Here is a 22,371-nt window from a genome sequence, read left to right as displayed (position 1 = left end):
GTCATTTTTGCTTTGGAATATGTAATGTGTACCTAAGTACACTCTTTAGGACACTTTTTATATATATAATATGTGGCCAAGGGCCAAACACCTTTTAGCTTACATGTATGCTCTTGGCTTCATATGTTGCTTATGAAAATAACTTTACGGATTTTGGAGGTTTGACATGTGATATTTTGTATTTGGCGTATATTAAGGCCGCGGGCCATTATGGTGCATGTAAATATGCATATTACGTTTGCGTGCATGTTCACTTTTGCATACAACACCTTTTTGTATGAAATGCACACTCTTAGCTCTTGCATTTTGATATTTTTGCAAAATATGTGCATAGGGGCATTTTGGGCTCTTCACTTGAAAAATAAGAATTTCTCTTGACAGGGTCACTTAGAAAATATAATTTTAAGGGGGCTTTCTTCACGAACTTTTTCCGGAAAAGTTCATCTTTGGCCTTTAAATCATCGTTGTTCCGAATTGAACCAAAAACCCTCATTTTTGAACTTAGGGTATGGGTACTATTCAATGAATTTATTTGAAAACCATGTTAACCGTTCTGAAACTTCTATAAGCCTTGTGGACATATTTTAAGGTTACATATTTAATTTAGGTGTTTTAAAAACCATCCTAAGCCTCATTTCTAACTGTTTGGCAGCAACTCTACAATTTGGCGGGCGCCGGCAGGTTTTGGCGTTCGCCCATAGTGTGGGCCTTGGTGGGTGCCCGCAGCTCTTGGCGTCCGCCTGCCTTCAAGTCCTGCAATGGCAGCTTTGAACCTTGATTTTGTTTCGTCCATAACTCATCCATTTTGAGTCCAAATCATGTGATTTTTTAGTCGAAACCTTTTTTTTTTGTCTATCCAATGGTGTGCACAGTGACACCCATTTCTGTTGAAATGACCATTTTACCTTTTGTCCATTTCTTAAAAGGTTTTGAAACTATAACTTCTTTCTTGCTTCCATTGAATCACGGGACTCCTCGGGAGGCCACTTTGGCGTCTTAGGAACGATGTACGTCTCTAGAGACCTTGTTCTCTTTTTCACTTTTGTATTCCGGATCCATTATCGGGTCACCTTTCGGTTCATCACAGGACGCACCAGGTTTGTAAAACCCAAGGCCGTCACAACAATGACCTTCTATTGAGTTGTGAGACTAATTTGTAACCTAATTCATCTAGTAATCCATATAGTATGAGTGTGTATTTGAAGATCATAGACAAGACCGTGTGTCGTTATTTTTCTGGTGCAAAGGGCTGGTTCAGATATTCATTCCATGCTTAAGGCCATTTCAAAGGTGTCCAGAGGTTGATGTGAGTTTGTTTTACTATTTAACATCTATTGAATCATTGTGCCTTGTTTTTCTAGTTTAGCCTTCCGTCATGAGTATATATGCATGTTATCTTGCTATGAGTTAAACTCTTTTCATTTGAGCAAGTTTCTATAGTTGATTCAAGGCTGTACAAGTTGATTTTTGCCCAGAGAAAAGGTCATTTAGTGTTTTGATCTCTGAAACCCTAGGTTTTAGGGTTGTTTTCTGTAGATATAAGCCCTATTGAGTAGTGATTATGATATACCTTACTTGAACCATTGAAATTATCATCTGGCCAGGTGTATAATGTTAGTATAAGGTTGAGGGTATCATCTTCAGGTCTGTAACAATACAAAATTTCAGATTTTTCCTTCTGTCACAGTTTCAACAGAATGACAGTTTTGAGCTGTTGTTTGATACTTTAAGTTGTTTAATTATTCTTATCGTGTGTAATAGCTTGAGTATTATTGATATACATCCTTTTAAATGTATTTGTGAGCTGTAAGAGTTCAAAGGGTCCAAGTAGGGTTACTTAGGACAAGAGGAATGCCTGTGTGCATTGCTGTGAGCTATGGTGTGTGCAGAGTGAGAAATAGTTGTGTATGATTACATTAGTTGTGACCATACTTGTATTACAACTAGTAGAAGATTCCATTGGTTGTGACCAAGAACCAAGGTTTTTTTATCTCTAGTTGAGAAAGATTTTTATTGTAAAATCATTGATCACTTGTGATTCAATGTGTGAGCCTATTTACATTTGAACTTGACTAAGTTTTGGAAGGGTTTTTGTAAAAGAACCAATTCAACCCCCCCTCTCCTCTTGGTTCATCAGTATACACATAATATATTAATTTTTTTGTGTCTTCTCTTAAACTGGGTGAGCCGTCAGCATATAACTAATTATTATGATAAGGTTGGTAACATGTTAAATTTTTAGTGGTTCTTTAGATTATAATATTCCACATCATTTAGTCAATTTTACAATCATAGTTCAATGACCACGTTTTGTTGAGGGTTAAAAGGTCTTCACCATTTTTCGGTGATGGAAGGGGACTGAATACCCTTCTTGGTCCTAAAACTAAACCAAATTCATAGTTCGAGGGGGTTATTCGTAGTTCGAAGGGGTTAGTTGCACTTGTGCCATTGTTGAATATTGCACTTTACTCCATATATATATATATATATATAGACACACACACACACACAACGGCGTTCAACTACTCCCTGGTGATCAAGCAGGGAATAGTACACTCACTTTTAATCCTGACCTTAGAATCTAATCCTATATTTTTAAAAATTATATAATTATATATATATATATATATATATAATGCGCCCGTTCTAAATTAAAATCGTAGCTCCACCCATGCCTCTAGGTAGTTAAAAAGACCGACAAAAATGGTCCAATGTTGGCAATCAAGCCTGGTCCTTTGAACACTGTTTTACTCTAATCTCCTTTTCAAAATCTATTTAACATGAAGAAAAAAAATAATTCTCTTAATACTAATGAGCGCTGAAAAGTGCTTATTTAAACCCCTTAAGTTTAGGCATTCTAGTACCTTTATCAATCTTACTTTACCGTTTTAGATTAATTTCGTATTATTTCCATTTTCAGGTACTTATCCCGAAAATAAGCTAACTCAGCCAAATAAGAGCTTAATTGAAGCAATTCTGGGATTAAACAAAGAAAGGAGCAAAGTGGAGAAAGAAGGAAGCAAATGAAGCCAAAGGTGGCAAGCAGCAAAGTTCGATCGATCCAAGTTCAAGGTTTGATCGATTGAACAATGATCGATCTCAGCACTTTAAGATAGATCCAAGCCTTAGCCCAAAAGCATAAAGTCCAAAAAGTTCGATCTTGATCTATTGTGCCTTTCACATGTTGTTTAGACAATATATGCTTCATTGCTTAGATATATTGTGCCTTTCACATGATGTTTAGACAATACATGCTTAACTAGTCATCCTTGCTTGTTGAATCAACCAAACACATACACACCAATATTGCAACACACCATTTGCCCTCATTAATCACTTGTCAATGATATAGAAATGCATTGCTTGGTGGTGATCTCTAAACCCCAAGATCTCTCTCTCTCTTACTTACTCTTAATTGCATTCTTTGTTATAACTTAGTTTAATTTAGTTGTTCTCTAATCAACCAACAAACCAATTGTTTGATCACTCGACCTACTAGCCCTAATAACAATTCCACGACATTGTTCGATCCTCACAATCCCTTAGGACGATCCCTACTCGCCCTAGCTATATTTATAGTGAAAGGTAGTAGTGGCTTCTATAAATGTAAAACTCTTGGCCCTCGCCTTAAAATCCACACACTCTCAAGCTTGACGGTGGTGCGGCGACTATGAGGACCACGGTCAGTTTTTGGCGCCGTTGCCGGGGATTTGATTGATTTGATTAGGCAACGTCGGATTTGTGGAATTGATTAGGATTAGTACCCTTTTGATCGTGTCTTTACTTTATTTTTATTTTTCTTTTTGGTTACATATTGTGTTGTTCTTACTTAACACGATGCATTGTTGGAGAGGAAGCAAGCAAAGGAGCATTCAAGCTAAGTAAGCAAGGAAAAGTGCTGAAAAATTCTAAAATTTGCTAAGCTAAGCTATAAATTTGGAGTTGAAGTGCTAAAGGACATTTGTAAGACTTTCTTTACTCAATCCCTTAGTTAAATCATCGGCCCACGTGGAGGCTTATTTTTAATTGTTCTTGCATTATTGTTGTTAAAGCATAGGAGTATAAATTAAGTGTTTGTGGAAGAAGTCTAATTGCATTGTTGTTAAGGCATAGTGTTTGTCATTCTTTGTGTTTATTGTGTTTTGCATTGTGCATGCATGGACGTCGTTCATTAAGACCAACTCTTGTCCCTCTTGATTTATATCTTGAATCTATCGTTAGAAATCCTAGGGGAAGAGGAAGTTCAAATAGAGCCAATCTATCAATGGATGACCATAATGACAATCATGTTGAGGACCTCGGTCACATAGACCAACAAGGTATCCTTCATCCCAATGTACACAATGAGAACATACAAGTACCATTAGGCATGCCTAGGCCATTCATTCACCAACCACCACAACAACAAGGCCAAGTTCCATATGGAATGCCAAGGCCAATGTATGCTCCACAACCTCCCATCATCAATTAAGGAATTCAAAACCAAGGTGTTCATGTTGCACCTCAAGTAGTTAATCCACCTCTTGTTTTAAGAGACCATTATGTGCCTAACGAGTATAATGCACCTACATGCATCAAATTGCCTCCATTTAGAGCACATCATTATGAAATTAAGCCACAAACCATTCAAATGCTTCCTAACTATCATGGACTTCCAAGTGAAGAACCTTACAAGCATTTGGATGAGTTTCTTGAAGTATGCTCTACTGTAAAATATACGGACATGCCGGAAGAGGTTTTAAGACTCAAACTTTTTCCATTCACCTTAAAAGACAAGGCAAAGTAATTGTTTAACAATCTTAGGCCTTTTTCAATCACTTCTTGGGCAGAAATGCAACAAGAGTTCTTGAAGAAGTACTATTCGGTTTCTAAGACCAATGCCATGAGAACCTCAATTCGAGAATTTTCACATGGGGATGGAGAAACGTTTCATGAGGCATGGGAACACTTCAATGAATTGCTTAGGAAGTGTCCACATCATGACATGCCCAAATGGCAATTAGTTCAATATTTCTTTGAGAGCTTATCGGACAACTATAAGGGTACGGTTGATGCTTCCATGGGTGGCTCATACATTGATAGGCATGAGGATGACGTGTGGCGTCTTTATGAGAGCATGAGTGAAAATTCTTTGCATAGAACACTATCATCCAAGAATGGTAGGAATTCACATGGTAGGAAGAGTGTTGGCTTACATCAAGTCGACCATTCAAATGAAATAGCTGCCGAAATGAAGTCTTTATCTCAAAGGTTTGATCAATTTTTGATTAACCAAAACTCGGTGAACCAAGTATCTTCCTTCCCTAACCATTCTCATCGTGCATCAAATGAAACATGTATGACTTGTTCTAGTGTTCTTCATTCTACTTCTCATTGTCCTCACAGACAAGTGCAAAATGAACCTAATGAACAAGTCAATACAGCTTTTGTGAACCAAGGGAACAATTCTTATGGTACTCACTATAATCCAAGTTGGAGGAATCATCCGAATTTCTCTTGGAAAAACCAAGGAGAGGGCTCAAATCCCTCCCAAGGCGGTTTTCAAGGGAAGTACATTCCACCTTCACTTCAAAACCAAGGATCCCAAGGTTATAGACCTTATCAATCACAAGGGAATCAATTTGCTAATTCTCATTTGCCCAACCAATTTTATTCCCAAGGTAATACTAGAAGTCCCACCTTTGAAGAAAAAGTTTTGAATGCTTTGGGCACTTTAGAGGCTAACACTCAATTGTTTCATTCTCACTCTCAATCTATTGCGAAGCTAGAAACCCAAGTACGGCAAATAGCAAGCACTTTCAATGCAAGAGAGAAGGGAAAGATGCTTATAAATGCCCCACCTAAGCAACAATGTGTTGTGGAAACCCATTCCTCATCGGAAGGCCACACCATTGAACATGCTAATGCGGTGACTACCTTGCGGAGTAGTAGGATTGTGGACAATCAAGTTAGAATGTCCAATGAAAAGAGTGAACCGGTACAACCTCAAGTTGTCACCCGTCCCGTTTCACATCCCATTCCTCCTTCATTACATATACATGATCTTGTGAATGAGGAAGTTTTGAAAAATGTGTTTGAAAAAGAAGTTTTGAAAAATGATGTTGAAAAGGTTTTGTTGAAAAATGATTTGGAACACAATGATTTGAAAAATTCTTATGTTGAAGAGAGTTCAAAAGAAAATTCTGAAAAAGTGTTTGAACCAAAGGTTCCATTTTCGGATGCCTTAAAAGGATCCATTTCAAAAGACAAGCAAAAGGCAAAAACCAATGAAATTATGGAAATGTTTAGGCAAGTGAAAGTTAATCTTCCACTATTGGATGCAATCAAGCAAATTCCGGCTTATGCCAAATTCTTGAAAGACTTGTGCACCAAGCGGAAGAACAAGAGCCAAGCACCAAGAAAAGTGGTTTTGACCGAGCAAGTAAGCTCAATTTTGCAACATAACACCCTTCCAAAGTTTAAGGACCCCGGTTCACCCACCACATCATGCATTATTGGTTATCATATTATTAATCGGGCGCTTCTTGACTTAGGAGCAAGTGTTAACCTTCTTCCATACTCGGTTTATGTCAAATTAGGCCTAGGTGAATTAAAACCGACGTCGGTAGTTTTGCAACTTACTGACTGATCCATTAAGAAGCCTAGGGGTATAATTGAGGATGTTTTGATTAAAATTGACAAATTCTTCTTCCCGGTTGATTTCGTTGTCATAGACACGGAACCGGTCCCCAGTCCTAAAAGCCAAATTCCCGCTATCCTTGGCCGTCCTTTCTTGGCAACCGCTAATGCCAACATCAATTTTAGGACGGGGATAATGAAGATCTCATTTGGCCACATAACGGTGAAGTTGAATATCTTTAATCCCATACCTAATTCATTTGACAAATATGAAGGAGAGGTTAATGTTGTAGATAAATGTCATGATCTTCAATGTCAAGGAAATGAGCTTTTGTGTAAGACCAAAACTTCCAAAGAATCACCTTTAACCTTGCATTCTCAAAATCTTATTTCAAATTCTTGCTTTAAAAGGGCATGGAAGCCCAAAGGTTGTAATTGCATAGACAAGGGACCAAAGTTTTCTTTTAAGCTTAATCCAACAAGTTCTTCAAAGAACTATTTGTTGGGTGGAGTTCAAAGCATCTATCACCCCAACAAGGAGGGGATGCATTGTAAGATCTTTGATCTGGGCTAAAAGAGCCCAATGTCTCGCTAGAGACGTTAAAGATTAGCAAAGACATTTTGTAGGGTGTCAAAACCCTATTCCTACCCCATTTCTATCTTCATTTCATTTCTTGCGGACTCTAGATACTTGTTTTTGGTTCATATGCATTGAAAGGAACTTTGGTAAGGATTGCATGAGCTTTCATGTCATTATTGAGCATTCTGCATAGTTCGATCGATCTCAAACCTGAGTTCGGTCGATCGAACTCCATTTTGCATCTAACACTTAGAAAAAAATTTGACCTGCAAAAACCTGCATCCAAATCACCTCTCTGTCCCATCGTTCGAACTAGCTCTTAGATCGATCAGGAGACCTTCGATCGATCCAATTTCAGAGTTCGATCGATCTCATGATTCAACACTTAGAAAAATTTTGAGCCTGCATTAACCTGCATATTTCACCTCTTAGTCTAATCGATCGAAACATTTCGAGATCAATTTGAAAGTTCTTCGATCGATCCAACCTCCAAGTTCGATCGATCTTCAAGTTCCAACACTTAGCCAATTTTCTGAGCCAAAAACCTGCATATTTTTACTCTCTGTCTGATCGATCGAACTCTTGTTTCGATCGATCTCAGTTCTTCATTTCATTATTTTGACTTTGTTTTGAATTTTCAAATTTTCAAAAATCCAAAAATATTTTCATTTTTATTTTATTTTATTTTATGTTATTTTTTTCAAAAAGTTTTCAAAAATTCAAAAATATTTCAATTAATTTTTAATTATTAGTGTTTATTTAATTAAATTTAATTAAAATTTAAAAAAAAAAAACCAAAAATATTTTATTTTATTTTTCTTTATTTTCCAATTTTTAATTTTAATTTTCATTTCTAATTCTTAATTTTGCAATTTTCAAAAATTTCAAAAAAATCCAAAAATACTTTGAAGAGAGTTCATCAAAGTTCAATCGATCTCAGTTGAAGTTCGATCGATCGAACTCTGTCGAGAATTTTTAAAAAAAATAGAACTGAGGGTTTTCAAGATCGATACCTTAGATCGATCTCACCCTCTCTACAAACCCTAACCCACTTCTCTCATCGCCATCACTGTGCATCATCACCATCACCTCTCCTACCTCCGGTGAACCTTCCAGTGAGCATCTAAGCATCAATCTCTCTCCCTTCTCGGATTCATCTTCACTCTTCCACATCTCCACTTCTCTCATCGTTTGAGGTAAGATCCGAGAATATCCCTCATGATTTAAGCTTCCATCTTGTGCATACATGCTTTATATGTTGAATACATGCTATATACATGACAAAATCCGCCATTGTTGAAGCTTGAAGCATTCGTGTCTATATATATATATATATGTGTCTATATTTTTGATGATTTGTTTCGATTTGGGAGGATGGGCCATGATTGGGTGATGGGATTGGATGATTTGTTGTGTTGAAGGGCCCACGAACACGTTCATGTGGGCCCCGTGCTTCCAAAGTCATAGATCTGTGACCTTTGAGTTTTCATTGTTGCACAGTTCGATCGAACGAACTTGTATCTCAGATCGATCTTGAGAGATCAATCGAACTCATATCTCCGATCGATCGAAGTTGTGAGATTGATCTCACTTATTTTCGATCGATCCAACTTTTTTGATCGATCTCACTTCTTTTTATGATCGATCGAACTTCACAGATCTCACACACACACTTCATTCATCATATCTTATATTCATGCTATCTCATATATGCCCAATGTCTATGATATTCCACATTAGATGCATTTCATACTTACATTGTTTAGCATGTTTCATATCCTGGTACTTGCATAGATTCATGTCATATTTGTTTTCTCTATTTTTACTTGACATACATATTTCTATATCGTGCTTAAAATTTCTTATTCTGGCACTAACTCCCATTGTAAGCTTTTTCTTTTTGCAGGCCATGGTTAAGAGGAAGACCGTTGCCAACAGACAACACGAGCCCACCCGACATATTAGGCCACGGACAGAGGAACCAGCAGAGCCCTCTTATACACGGGGGGAGCCAGTACAGGCTACCCCAACTCAGTTATCATCTCATGAGGCCGAGGATGACCATATACCATCCACCTCTGCGGTTTATCCTGCATTCAATCCATCACCATCTCTACCGCATCCTAGAGCTGAGCATTCACCTATACCAGCTCAGCCTGCTCAGCCAGCTCATCTGGAGCGTGATAGGCCCATGCCTCGATATGCACATATGACGATCGACCATGAGTCAGTGTTCGACATGGCCTTCTTTTCTAGATCGGTGCTGACCCAATCTGCCTACCATGATATCATTCAGAGGGGCCTGGCCGCTATTCTTGCCCCCGTAACAGAGCCGGTCTACCCGCGGCTAGTACGGTTATTCTACCAGAACCTCCGACCATCCCTGCGTACCACAGCCGAGCTGGTCACTTCTGTCGATGGCCATTCGATCACCATCACAGTGGACTCTTTTGCCTGCTCTTGCCGCTACCCACACAGATGTCCTCTAGAGCTTCAGGACACATATCCAAGGCTATTCAAGCCTTCATATGTCAACATGGCAGTTTTTCTTACAAGTCACCATGCCGGTGGCGAGACCTTCGCCACCCTGACATTCCTTTTAGATGACCTTTGGTTCACCGATTCCGTTCTCTACCAGAACATATACATGGCCGGGCCTAAGATTCAGAGGAGGGGCGATTATCTGACAGCCCTCTACTCCTTCTACACCAGGCACTGGGTGTCCATTCCCGTGCTCATCTGGAGCGTGATGAGGAAGTTATATGATGAATACATCAGCAAGGAGACGCCCAGATGGGCTAAATCTCTTCCTTTCAGCCACCTCATCACCCAGATTCTCATAGATCAGCGCTACCCCATCCATCCTCGGGAGCACCCCGAGAGAGGTTCCTGTCACTTCCTGAAGAAGGACTGGGACAAGAGCTACTGATCCATTATTACCAGATTACAGGACCATGCGGTAGTGGCTACAGCAGAGTTAGAGGAGGAGGAGGCCCAAGCAGAGGCCCAGGCAAAGGCCCAGGCAGAGGCAGAGGTAGCAGCAGCAGATCCTGCAGCAGACGACACACCAGTCGATCCAGCTGCCGAACATTTAGATATAGACTTAGAGCGCCCTACAGACGACGCAGAGCAGGACTCTCCAGCTAGGTCGCCTATTCATGAGCAGGAGCAGACTCAGGAGCTTTCTTCTGATTCATCTATACCTGAGGCTCCAGATCTGACCCCGGGTTTAGAGTACGTTTATAGACGCTTGTGGATGCTATTATTGCCATCCAAGCTGATCTCACAGCCTACAGAGCTGATTTTGCTGCCTTCCACACAGATGTAATGACCATGTTCCGAGATCTATCCAGAGATATCCACAGAGCCCGACCTGCCCGTCCTACCTCATCCTCCTGAGCTCCTAGTCCTTTCTATCTCATGATCCCTCTCTCCTATTGATACTTTACTATTGTCACTGTACATTATTATTTTTATAGCCGGTCTGTCGGCTTTGATATTTTTGTTATACCTGCACTTTATCTATTTTATATATCTGTTTTTGTTATGGATGTCATATTTTATATTCTCATATCTGTATGTTTGACTCTATCAGGTGCGTCACAGTGACTTCAGTGAGAGAGTGCTACCCAAATTTCAAGACCACCCTTATACCTCTCTCATTTCTTTATCTGTTTATTCCATTTACACTTGCATGTCCACTGTGCACTGATTATCCCATTTTGTTATCTAATAAGTCTATCCAAGTGCCAATTTTTAGGACCACAGTTCAACCCAAGTGTGGGGGGGCTATGCAACCCACTTCGGATACTTCAGTCCCAATCATTCTTGTTTAGTTGCACTGGTATACTCTTTCCCTTGTTCTCTTGCACATTGAGGATATTGTTCCATTTGAGTTTGGGGGAAATGGTGCTTTACAGTGTTGGCTTTAAATTCAAAATTTTGAGCATGACTTGTGTATTTGAGGGATATTTCTGTGAATGGTCCATATCTAGCTATGATTTTGATCTTTTGAGGACTATATTGCCTAAAATTTAAAAATTGCTTGACTTGAGAGTCCAATACTCCTTGTATGCTTTGTGAATGCCATTTAGGAGTAAATTTTTCGAAAGATTGATATCTTGCTTGCCTTTGTGGTCCACATCATCTTGATTTTGTGATTATTTTGAGATTCACTTTAGTCTTCTACACTAGCACCGGCGCACACTAGCATTCATTTGTGGGGTACATGCTTTGTTGATTATTGAATTGGTTATATCCCAATTGAGCTAGTAGTGCATTGTAAGCTTTCATTCTTGATAAAGGTGGATAACAACCCCTTTTTCACTGAGTAGCCGGGATTCTAGCCTCATCAAACACTGAACTTCTCGCGCCGAAAGGTGGAGGGCCCAAACTCTAGGTTAATAATTGAATTCAAATAAAAAAAAATAATAATAAAAATAAATAAATAAATAAATAAAGAAGTTGTAAAAATAATAAAAAAGTGAGGACTTCTCCCAAATGGTAAGAAGTAGGAAATGATTAGATGGTTGTTGTCTTGATTTGTAGCCTAATTGATTTGAGATTATAAGTCCGTAGGGGTGTTTGAACGCCTAATGCCCTAAAGTCGTCTGGTTTGAGAGTCATTGACCTAACGCTCGACCTCACGAATCGCTAGAAAGCTTAATAGATCAACACATTGCACCATGCTTCCATCTTTGATCCTAAAAAAAAAAAAAAAAAAAAAAAAAAAAAAAAAAAAAAATCGAGTGACAAGAATAAGCACACCTAGAACAATGAAGCTTTAATAAATGGTCAACTTTTTGTCTTGATGATCGGTACTAGATTTGTGTACTAGTTTTCAGGTAAGGATGTGATTAATTCTTTAGTTGGCTAAGATAGCAACACATTTGATGCCAATCCACTCAAAAAGGATTCTAGAGTTGTTTTGTTTTGCATGATCATTTTCTTGATGTGTGGAGGACCATATTTATTGGCTTGATGTTGAGATTTTGGGAGATTGCTTGGAAATGTTTGAAAAATTGCATACTTGAGGTAGTTTTCTCCCAATGCCTGTTTGTAATATTGGTGCCTCTTTTAAAAGAATGAGCTTAATGTTTATGGGTATCATTTCTGAAAACCCTCACGAGACTTCACTCGTCCACTAGGGGTAGCATAGGGGTTTAAAAGGCTTGTTGCATATGCTAAGTGCAATCGTGTTCCTTACGAAAGTGGCGTTATCCATTTATTGTTTTCTAGACTCATACTTATATAGTTGTTCATTTCATTCCTTTACTTTCTAGTTCATTGCTAGAGACTAGCAATATTTAAGTTTGGGGGTGTGATAAGCACAGAAAAGTGTGTATTTAAACCCCTTAAGCTTAGGCATTCTAGTACCTTTATCTATCTTACTTTACCGTTTTAGATTGATTTCGTATTATTTCCATTTTCAGTAACTTATCCCGAAAATAAGCTAACTCAGCCAAATAAGAGCTTAATTGAAGCAATTCTGGGATTAAACAAAGAAAGGAGCAAAGTGGAGAAAGAAGGAAGCAAATGAAGCCAAAGGTGGTAAGCAGCAAAGTTCGATCGATCCAAGTTCAAGGTTCGATCAATCAAACAATGATCGATCTCAGCACTTCAAGATAGATCCAAGCCTTGGCCCAAAAGCATAAAGTCCCAAAAGTTCGATCGATCTAACACCACCCTTCAATCGATCAAACACTTTTGTCCTTATTCATATGATTGATCATATCCACAGCTGTACCACCCACTAACCACTTTTGTCCTTTTCCCAAAAATAACTCCCAAAAATATCTCGAATTTGTCTTTTCCCAAAAAGCTCAACCAGTTGGATCAATCCAGCCTAAGTTCGATAGATCTCAGCCAGTTCGATCGATCCAAGTCCAAGGTTCGATCGATCGAACTTCCTCCAGTGCGAAAAAGTTAAAATTCCATCTCATTGAAAGTTGTCCTTTATCCAATCATTAAGGAATATTGTGTGCACGACCCCAGCTCATTTTGGGTATCATTTTGACCTACCTATAAGGATAAGGATTGTTTTTTACAAATGGAGTGATATATCATTTTCATATCATCTCTTGGAGAGGAAGCATAGAGGAGGAGACTAGAGACACCATTGGAGACTCTTCATCAACCAAAGAGCAGATTTCCACCATGGAGTTAGCCCTTGAGGGTTGGAGCAACATCACCATGAGTGGCTAGACATCCTTTTGGGGCTAGAGTTAGCCCCAAGCATATTTTCTATATCTTAATCTTGTGTATTATTGAGGGATTAGTGTTATAATTAATGTTTTGACACTTTGATATATATAGATCTTGTTTATTCAATGATTTATGTGGTTTAATGCTTCCAATTGATCATTTCATTCTATCCATATGTCTATGTATGCTAGAATAGATGTTCATGTGCTTGTCTCTAGATTTTGTGTTATTGATGCATGTCTATATGTATTAATGCTATAGATTTGGAGATTGTCAAAACATAGTGCTTAAAGGAATGCTCTTGTGATTCTCTTGATGGTTCATACTTATTCCTTGATGGATTGTGCCTCTCCCCTAGTTTATTTTCATGCTAGTAGTATAAATGTAGTGTAGTTGTAGTGTAGTGTTAAATGGGAGGACAATCAATGTTTGCTGTTTGATGATCCAAGCTTTTAAATGCAAGTAGCATATGTCTCTATCCTTGTGTTGTATTTAGATTGTGAGCTTAATGAAAGGATTAATGACTTGTTTTGATCCATTGTGCCTTTCACATGTTGTTTAGACAATATAAGCTTCATTGCTTAGATATATTGTGTCTTTCACAAGATGTTTAGACAATACATGCTTAACTAGTCATCCTTGCTTGTTGAATCAACCAAACACACACACACCAATATTGCAACACACCATTTGCCCTCATTAATCACTTGTCAATGATATAGAAATGCATTACTTGGTGGTGATCTCTAAACCCCAAGATCTCTCTCTCTTTCTTACTTACTCTTAATTGCATTCTTCGTTATAACTTAGTTTAATTTAGTTGTTCTCTAATCAACCAACTAACTAATTGTTTGATCACTCGACCTACTAGCCCTAATAACAATTCCACGACATTGTTCGATCCTCACAATCCCTTGGGACGATCCCTACTCGCCCTAGCTATATTTATAGTGAAAGGTAGTAGTGGCTTCTATAAATGTAAAACTCTTGGCCCTCGCCTTAGAATCCACACACTCTCAAGCTTGACGGTGGTGCGGCGACCCTCACAGAGGACCACGGTCAAATACCTTCAAATAGCTAGAGAGAGCAAAGAACAATAAATAGAAATCATCATGAATAGCCAATACTAGTTTACAATTTAAATACAATATGAGTAATACTATCAAGAGAACTTCTCATGACAAGAATAGTGAGTTCTCCTTACTTAACTATTGGGATTGAAAGATTTGTTAAATGATTCATTTAACTTTTCATATCTCTCAAAAAAAAAAAAAAAAAAAAAAAAAAAAAAAAAAAAAACTATTGATGAGCGCTGAAAAGTGCGCATTTAAACCCCTTAAGCTTAGATATTCTAGAACCTTTATCTATTTTACTTTCCCGTTTTAGACTAATTTTGTGTTATTAATCTTTTTAGGTGCTTATCCCCAAAATAAGCTAATTCAGCCAAATAAGAGCTTAAAATAAGCTAACTCAAGCTGGATGGAAGAAAGGAGCAAAGTAGAAGCAGAATGAAGCAAAGTGTGGAAATCAGCATGTTCGATCGATCTCAAGAACACTTCAATCAATCAAAAGTTCATCGATCTAGACTCTCCAAGATGGATCCAAGCTCTTTTGTCCTTATCCAAAGATCCCACAAAATTCGATCGATCCAACAATTCTCAGATCGATCGAAAAGATTCCATCTTATCCTGTTGTACCACCCCACCTACCACTTTTGTCTCTTTTCCCAAAATATCTCAGATCTGTCCTTATCCAAAAAGGTGCAGCCATGGGAGGATCGATCCAGCCAAAGTTTGATAGATCTCAGCCAAGTTCGATCGATCTCAGAATAGGTTCGATTGATCGAACCCTCTCAAGTGCGAATTAAATCAATTTCCAGCTCATTAAAAGTTATCTTATGGTGCAATCATTGGAGGAGCCCTTGTGTACGAGCCTAGACCATTGGGTGTAACATTTAAGCTACCTATATAAGGATTATGAGCCACTTTTGCACATATGCTTTTAGGAGTTGATAGATATAATTTTTTATTATTCTTAGAGGGGAAGAAAAGAGAAGAGGAGGCTAGAGACACATTCTTGGGAGGTCTTCCATCTAACTCAAGAAGAAGAGCATTTCTACCATGAAGATAGCCCTTAAGGGTTGGAGGACACCATCCATGAGTGGCTAAACATCTTTTTGGGGCTAAAGTTAGCCCTAAGCATGTTTTCTTTACCTTGTTTTATGTATTTTTTAGGGGATTTGTGTTGTAATACTTGTTTTGACATCTTTATATACATAGATTTTGTTTATTCAATGATTTGACAACTTTATATACATAGATCTTGTTTATGTATTTTTTAGGGGATTTGTGTTGTAATATATGTTTTGACATCTTTATATACATAGATCTTATTTATTCAATGATTTGTGTAGTTTAATTCTTCCAATTGATCATTTCATTCTATCCATATGTCTATGTATGCTAGAATAGATGTTTATGTGTTTATCTCTATCTCTTGTGTTGTTGATGCATGTCTATGTGTGTTGATGCTATACATCTAAAGATTGTCAAAACATAATGCTTAATAGAATGCTCTTGTGGTTTATTTGATTGTTCATACTCATTTCTTGATGAATTGTTCCTCTCCCTTAGTTTAATTAGTTTAAAATTCATGTCATTAGCTTAGATGTAGTGTAGTTACCTTAGTTGTTAAATAGGAAGACAATCCATGCTTGTTATTTGATGTTCTATACTTATGAATGTAAGTAATATATTTCTCTAATTATGTTGTGTGTTTGGATTGTGAGCTTAAAGAAGGATTAATGGCTCAGTTTGATATATTGTGCTATTCATTGAGTTGTTTAGACAATATATACTTAATTGGTCATCCATGCTTATTGAAACAACCACACACACTCACTATTGTTGCAACATATGTTTTCCCCCTCATTAATTATGAATTAAGTGTACATTGTTTCCATTACTAGTAGCCCTCTAATATCTTGGGACGATCCCTACTCACCCTTACTACGTTAGTAGTAGTGGTAGTAGTAGTTTTTATAAATTTAAACTTGACCCAAATGACTTTTCTAGAACGTACTTCACTACATTATTTTGGTGTATAAGAACTTCCACCATCAAATTTTGGCACCGTTGTCGGGGATTGAATTGGCAACGTCGTGTTTTGGAAACATTTAGGAATTAGTATTCTTTTGATCGTGTCTTTACTTTATTTTTATTTTTCGTTACTTATTATGTTTGTTCTTATTTGGCTAGGTGAATTGAGTGAAGGAAGTTGTGCAAAGGAGAATTCAAAGCAAGGAGTTACGCTAAGCACAAAAAGGACTAAAAATCTATAATAAAAAAATTGTAAAGCATAGCAAAGCTTAGAAGTTGAAAATGAATTGAAGTTGCTTAAGGACCCCATGTGAGATCTTTCTAACTCAAGCTCTAGTCAAATCGTCGGCCCGTGTGGAGGCTTGTTTTTCATTTCTTAGATAAATTGTGAGCCCGCGTAGAGGCAATTTACTTTTCCTTGCATATTGTTCAAGCATGGGAGCATGGGATCATTGTATGTGAAGATTTATTGATTGACTTGTTGTGGGGGCGAAGTGTTTGTTACTTGCTTATTTGCTTGTTATTTGTCTTTGCTAGTTGCTGCATGGTCATAGGTCGTTAAATCCTACTCTTGTCCCTCTTAATTTTCATCTTGAATCGGTTATTCGTAATCCTAAGAGAAGAGGTAGTTCTCATCACTCCATTTCACCAATTGAGAATTTGAATGACGACCATGTGGAGGACCTTGGTCACATAGACCAACAAGGCATCCTCCACCCTAATATGCATCATGAAAACATCCAAGTACCATTAGCCATACCTAGACCATTTATTCCACCACAACAACAAAGCCAAATTCCATTGGGAATGCCTCAACCAATATTTGCTCCACAACCTCCCATGGTTCAAGCTAACCACGGTGTTTGAGTAGCACTACTGGTTGTAAATCCCCCTCTTGCTTTAAGAGACCATTATGTGCATAATGAATATAATGCACCCACTTGCATTCACTTGCCTCCATTTAGAGCACATCACTATGAAATCAAACCACAAACTATTCAAATGCTTCCTAACTATCATGGACTTCCAAGTGAAGAACCTTATAAGCATTTGGATGAGTTCCTTGAAGTGTGTTCCACCGTGAAATACATGGACATGCCGGAAGAAGTTTTAAGACTTAAACTTTTTCCTTTCACCCTTAAAGACAAGGTAAAATATTGGTTCAACAATCTTAAGCCTTTTTCGATAACCTCTTGGGCGGAAATGTAACAAGAGTTCTTGAAAAAGTACTATCCGGTTTCTAAGACCAATGCCATGAGAACTTCAATTAAAGAATTTTCTTAAGAGGATGGGGAAATGTTTCATAAGGCATGGGAAAGATTCAATGACTTGCTTAGAAAGTGCCCACATCATGACATACCTAAGTGGCAATTAGTTCAATATTTCTTTGAAAGTTTACGGGATAATCACAAGGGTATGGTTGATACATCCATGGGTGGTTCTTATCTTGATAAGCATGAAAATGATGTGTGGCAATTGTATGAAAGCATAAATGAGAATTCAATGCATAGGTCCTTATCTTCTAAAAATGGGAGAAACCTAGGTGGAAAGAAGAATATCGGCTTATATCAAGTTGACAACTCCAATGACATAGCCACCAAGATGAAATCCTTTTTTCAAAGGTTTGATCAATTTTTGATTAACCAAAATTCGGCGAATCAAGTATCATCCTCCCCTCCTGATATTCATCATCGTGTATCTAATATCTTACATGACTTGTTCAAGTGTCTTGCATTCTACTTCTAATTGTCCCCATAGATATATGCAAAGTGAGCCCCATGAGCAAGTCAATGCTACATTTGTTAATCAAAGGAATAATCCCTATGGCACTCATTACAATTCAAGTTGGAGGACCCATCCAAACTTTTCTTGAAAAATCCAAGGGGAAGGCTCAAACCCTCCCCCAGGTGGTTTTCAAGGGAAGTATGTTCCACCTCCAATGCAAAGCCAAGGTTCCCAAGGTTTTAGATCATCATCATTTCAATCACATGGAAACCAATTCTCTAATTCTCATTTCCCAAATCAATCTTATTCTCAAGGAAATTCTAGGAGTCCCGCTTTTGAAGAAAAAGTTTTGACCGCTTTAGGCACTCTAGAGGCGAACACTTAATTACTTCATTCTCACTCTCAATCCATTGCTAAGCTAGAAACCCAAGTAGGGCAAATAGCTAGTACCTAAAATGCTAGAGAGAAAGGGAAAATGCCGTTGAATGCACCACCAAAGCAACAATGTGTTGTGGAGACTCATTCCTCATCGGAAGGTCCCACAATTGAATATGTCAATGCGGTGACAACCTTGAGGAGTGGGAAGATTGTGGACAACAAAGTAGGCATGTCCAATGAAGAGAGTGAACCGGTGCAACCAAAAGTTGACACCCGTCCCGTTTCACATCCTATTCCTCCTTCATTGTATATGCATGATCATTCAAATAAGGAAGTGTTAGAAAGTGATTTGAAAAGTGAGTCTAAAATTGATTTGAAAGATGAATTGAACAAAGCTTTGAAAAAAGATTTTAAAAATTCTTGTATTGAAGATTCTTCAAAGAAAATTTTTTTAAAAACTTTTAAACCAAGAGCTCCATTTCCGGATGCCTTAAAAGGATCCATTTATCTTGATAAACAAAAGACCAAGACCAATGAAATCATTGAAATTTTTAGGCAAGTGAAGATTAATCTCCCACTTTTGGATGCAATTAAGCAAATTCCAGCTTATGCTAAGTTCTTAAAAGATCTTTGTACCCAAAAGAAGAAGAACAAGAGCCAAGCACCAAGAAAAGTGGTCTTGACCAAGCAAGTGAGCTCAATCTTGCAACATAGCACTCTCCTACAGTTCAAAGACCCCGGTTCACCTACTACTTCTTGTATCATTGGTGACCATGTCATCAATCGGGCTCTTTTAGACTTAGGAACAAGTGTCAATCTTCTTCCATACTCGGTATATGTCAAATTAGGCTTAGGAGACTTAAAACCGACTTCGGTAGTTTTACAACTTGCTGACCGATCAATCAAAAAGCCTAGGGGTATCATTGAGGATGTTTTGATTAAAATTGATAAGTTCTTTTTCTCGGTCAATTTCGTTGTCATTGACACAGAACCGGTTCCAAATCCCAAAAGCCAAATTCCCATCCTTGGCCATCCTTTCTTGGCAACTTCAAATGCCAACATCAATTATAGGACGGGGATAATGAAAATCTCATTTGGGCATATGAAAGTGAAGTTGAACATTTTTAATCCAACCCCGAATTCAATAGACCAATATGAAGAAGTGTGTGTTGTAGAGGAATGTGTCAACCATGAATTTAATGAAGTTAAGTCTTTACTTGATGTTGAACATTTCCATGGTTTGTCTACCAACTTGAAAGCAAAGAAAGTTGCATTGAAGTCAAGTATTCCAAGGGCATGGGAGCCCAAGAGTTATGTTGACCAGGGACCGTCAGTGTCATTTGAATCAAATCCAATGAGTTCCTTAAGGAGCAATTTGTTGGGTGTGATTCAAAAATCCATTCACCCCGTCAAGGAGGGGTTACATAACAAGATATTTGATCCGAACTAAAAGAGTCAACATCTTGCTAGAGACATTAAAGACTAGTAACTGCTTCATAGGGTTTACAACCCTATTCCTCCCTCATTTCTATTTTACCTTTCATTTCTTGCGTCGTCTAGATATGTTTTGGGGTTTATACACATTGATAGGAACTATGATTCAGAATACATGCACTTTCATTCTGAAAATAGGCATTTTGCTCCTATTCGATCGATCTTAAAAGAAGTTCGATCGATCGAACATCCCTTCCTGCATCCAATCATCCCTCTGTTCCATCGATCGAAATTTTCTACATAAATCAGCTCTCTACATATTGATCGAAAATTTCTTTGGATCGATCTAAAAGTTCCTAGATCGATCCAACTTTTTCTCAGATAAATCTTCACTCCAGACTTAGAAAAAATTTTGAGATCCATGAAAAAGGTCTCTCTGTACATCGTTCGAACTTTTCTACAGGTTTTCACCTTTTCGATCGATCGAAGTATCTTTCAGATCGATCTTGCATTAATCGATCTATACCCCCCTTTGTTGACTTTGATTTGACTTTTGAACTTTAATTTAATAAAAACACAAAAATATTTTGAATTTTTAGTTTATTTCATTTTATTCTTAAAAATTTCAAAAATATTTTCATTTTATCTTATTTTTATTTTTATTTTTATATTAAAAAAAATATTGTCAAAAAAAAAAAAAATCCAAAAATACTTAATCATTTCGAAGCATAAATCGATCTGTATTCTTTCAAGATCGATTTATGTTCGATCGATCTGAGATTTTTTCAGATCGATCGAACTTGCTGAGACTAGTTTTTAAAATAAAACCCTAGGGTCATTTTGATCGATTTATAAATCGATCTTAGACCCTCAACCCTCGCCGCTGCAACACCCATCCCTCTTAGCTCCGTCGAACTCTCCGGCGAACTTCCTGAGCCTCGAGTCTCTCTCCCTCGTCTCAGATCCCGTCTATCTCTCTTCCGATCCACTTCTCCCCTCGGATTAGGTAAGTTTGTGTTCTAATTTCCATTTTCGAGGTTCAACTTACATGCTTGTGATGTTTCCATACTAGATCTGAGCTTCCCATGTTTAATTCTTGCCATCTTTGAGTTTACAAAGTATGTGTATATAATTTCGTATATATCTTGATTTTGATTTCAATTTTGAGGGTCACATGCTAAAACAAGTGACAAATATTGTGTTGTTGTTATGTGAGAGGGCCCCACAAGCTTGCTTGGGTGCCCCCGTGCCATCTACGTTACAGATCTGTGACTGTTTGCATTCGTTACAGAGTTTGATCGATCTCTGTTTTTCTCAGATTGATCTGGTAAAGATCGATCTCACTTAAGTCCAGATCGATCCAACTTGAATCGATCTCATATTTTCCAGATTGATCGAACATCACAGATTTGCATTTTCACTTCACACACCATCTTTTATGTTCCATGCTATCTCATTTATGCCCAATGCCTGTGTTTTCCACATTGGATGCATTCTATACTTATCTTGTTTAGCATATTTCACTTGATCACTGTTTATTTGGCTACGTCATCACTTGCATAGATTTATGATTATTATTCTAAATTGTCTATCTTATTTGACATACATGTTTCTCTATATTGTGATTCACTTCTTTATGCCGGTACTAACTTATTCTGCAAGTGTTTTTCTTTCTATCTTGTAGACCATAGCTAAGGTAAAAACTATTGCCCGTAGGCATTATCCACGCCAAGTGAGGCAGCGAGTAAAGGAGCAGGCAGGACCATCTCATGTTCAGGTCCCTATTCCAGAGCCAACTCCAGAGCAGGTTGATGAGGCTGAGCAGTTAGAGCAGCTAGAGGCAAATCCAGCTCAATCCCCATCAGCCGACTTTAGACTACAGTCTTCAGCCTCTACATCATCTTCTTTAGCTGAGGCTACACATATACCTTCTCCCCCACAGCCAGGCCAGGACCGCGACAGACCTACCAGGAGGTACTCACGCCTTGAGGTGGCGCATAAGTCAGTATTTGACACTGTCTTCTTCTCCCGATATCTCCTGACTCGGTCCGCCTATGATGATATTGACCGGAGGGGAATTTTAGCTATTTTTTCCCCAGTCACATATCCAGTTTACCCACGACTTGTTCGGTTGTTCTACCAGAACCTTCGGCCGCCCCGAGTAACCTGTCAGAGCTGCACACTATTATTGATGGGCACCCCATCTAGATCACGATTGATATTCTTCCTAGAGTTTCTCGATGCCTGCATGTCTGCCCTCCCGATGTTCATTATCCTCTCTTGGAATGGAGGCCTTCTTATGCAGTCATAGCCATGGCACTGACTGGCCATTAT

General features: G+C 38.1%; 2 pseudogenes; both read right to left on the bottom strand.

The window, feature by feature from the left end:
• Positions 1 to 4,887: 4,887 nt before the first annotated feature.
• On the bottom strand, positions 4,888 to 4,986 carry LOC132280508 (small nucleolar RNA R71; annotated as a pseudogene).
• Positions 4,987 to 17,759: 12,773 nt separating this feature from the next.
• On the bottom strand, positions 17,760 to 17,858 carry LOC132280325 (small nucleolar RNA R71; annotated as a pseudogene).
• Positions 17,859 to 22,371: the final 4,513 nt, after the last annotated feature.

The sequence above is a fragment of the Cornus florida genome, unplaced genomic scaffold, assembly GCF_030987335.1.
Source record: "Cornus florida cultivar Cherokee Brave unplaced genomic scaffold, ASM3098733v1 CherokeeBrave_3.0.0_Hap2_Chr10, whole genome shotgun sequence".
Classification (NCBI taxonomy): domain Eukaryota; kingdom Viridiplantae; phylum Streptophyta; class Magnoliopsida; order Cornales; family Cornaceae; genus Cornus; species Cornus florida.
This window is presented reverse-complemented; position numbering and strand designations above follow the sequence as displayed.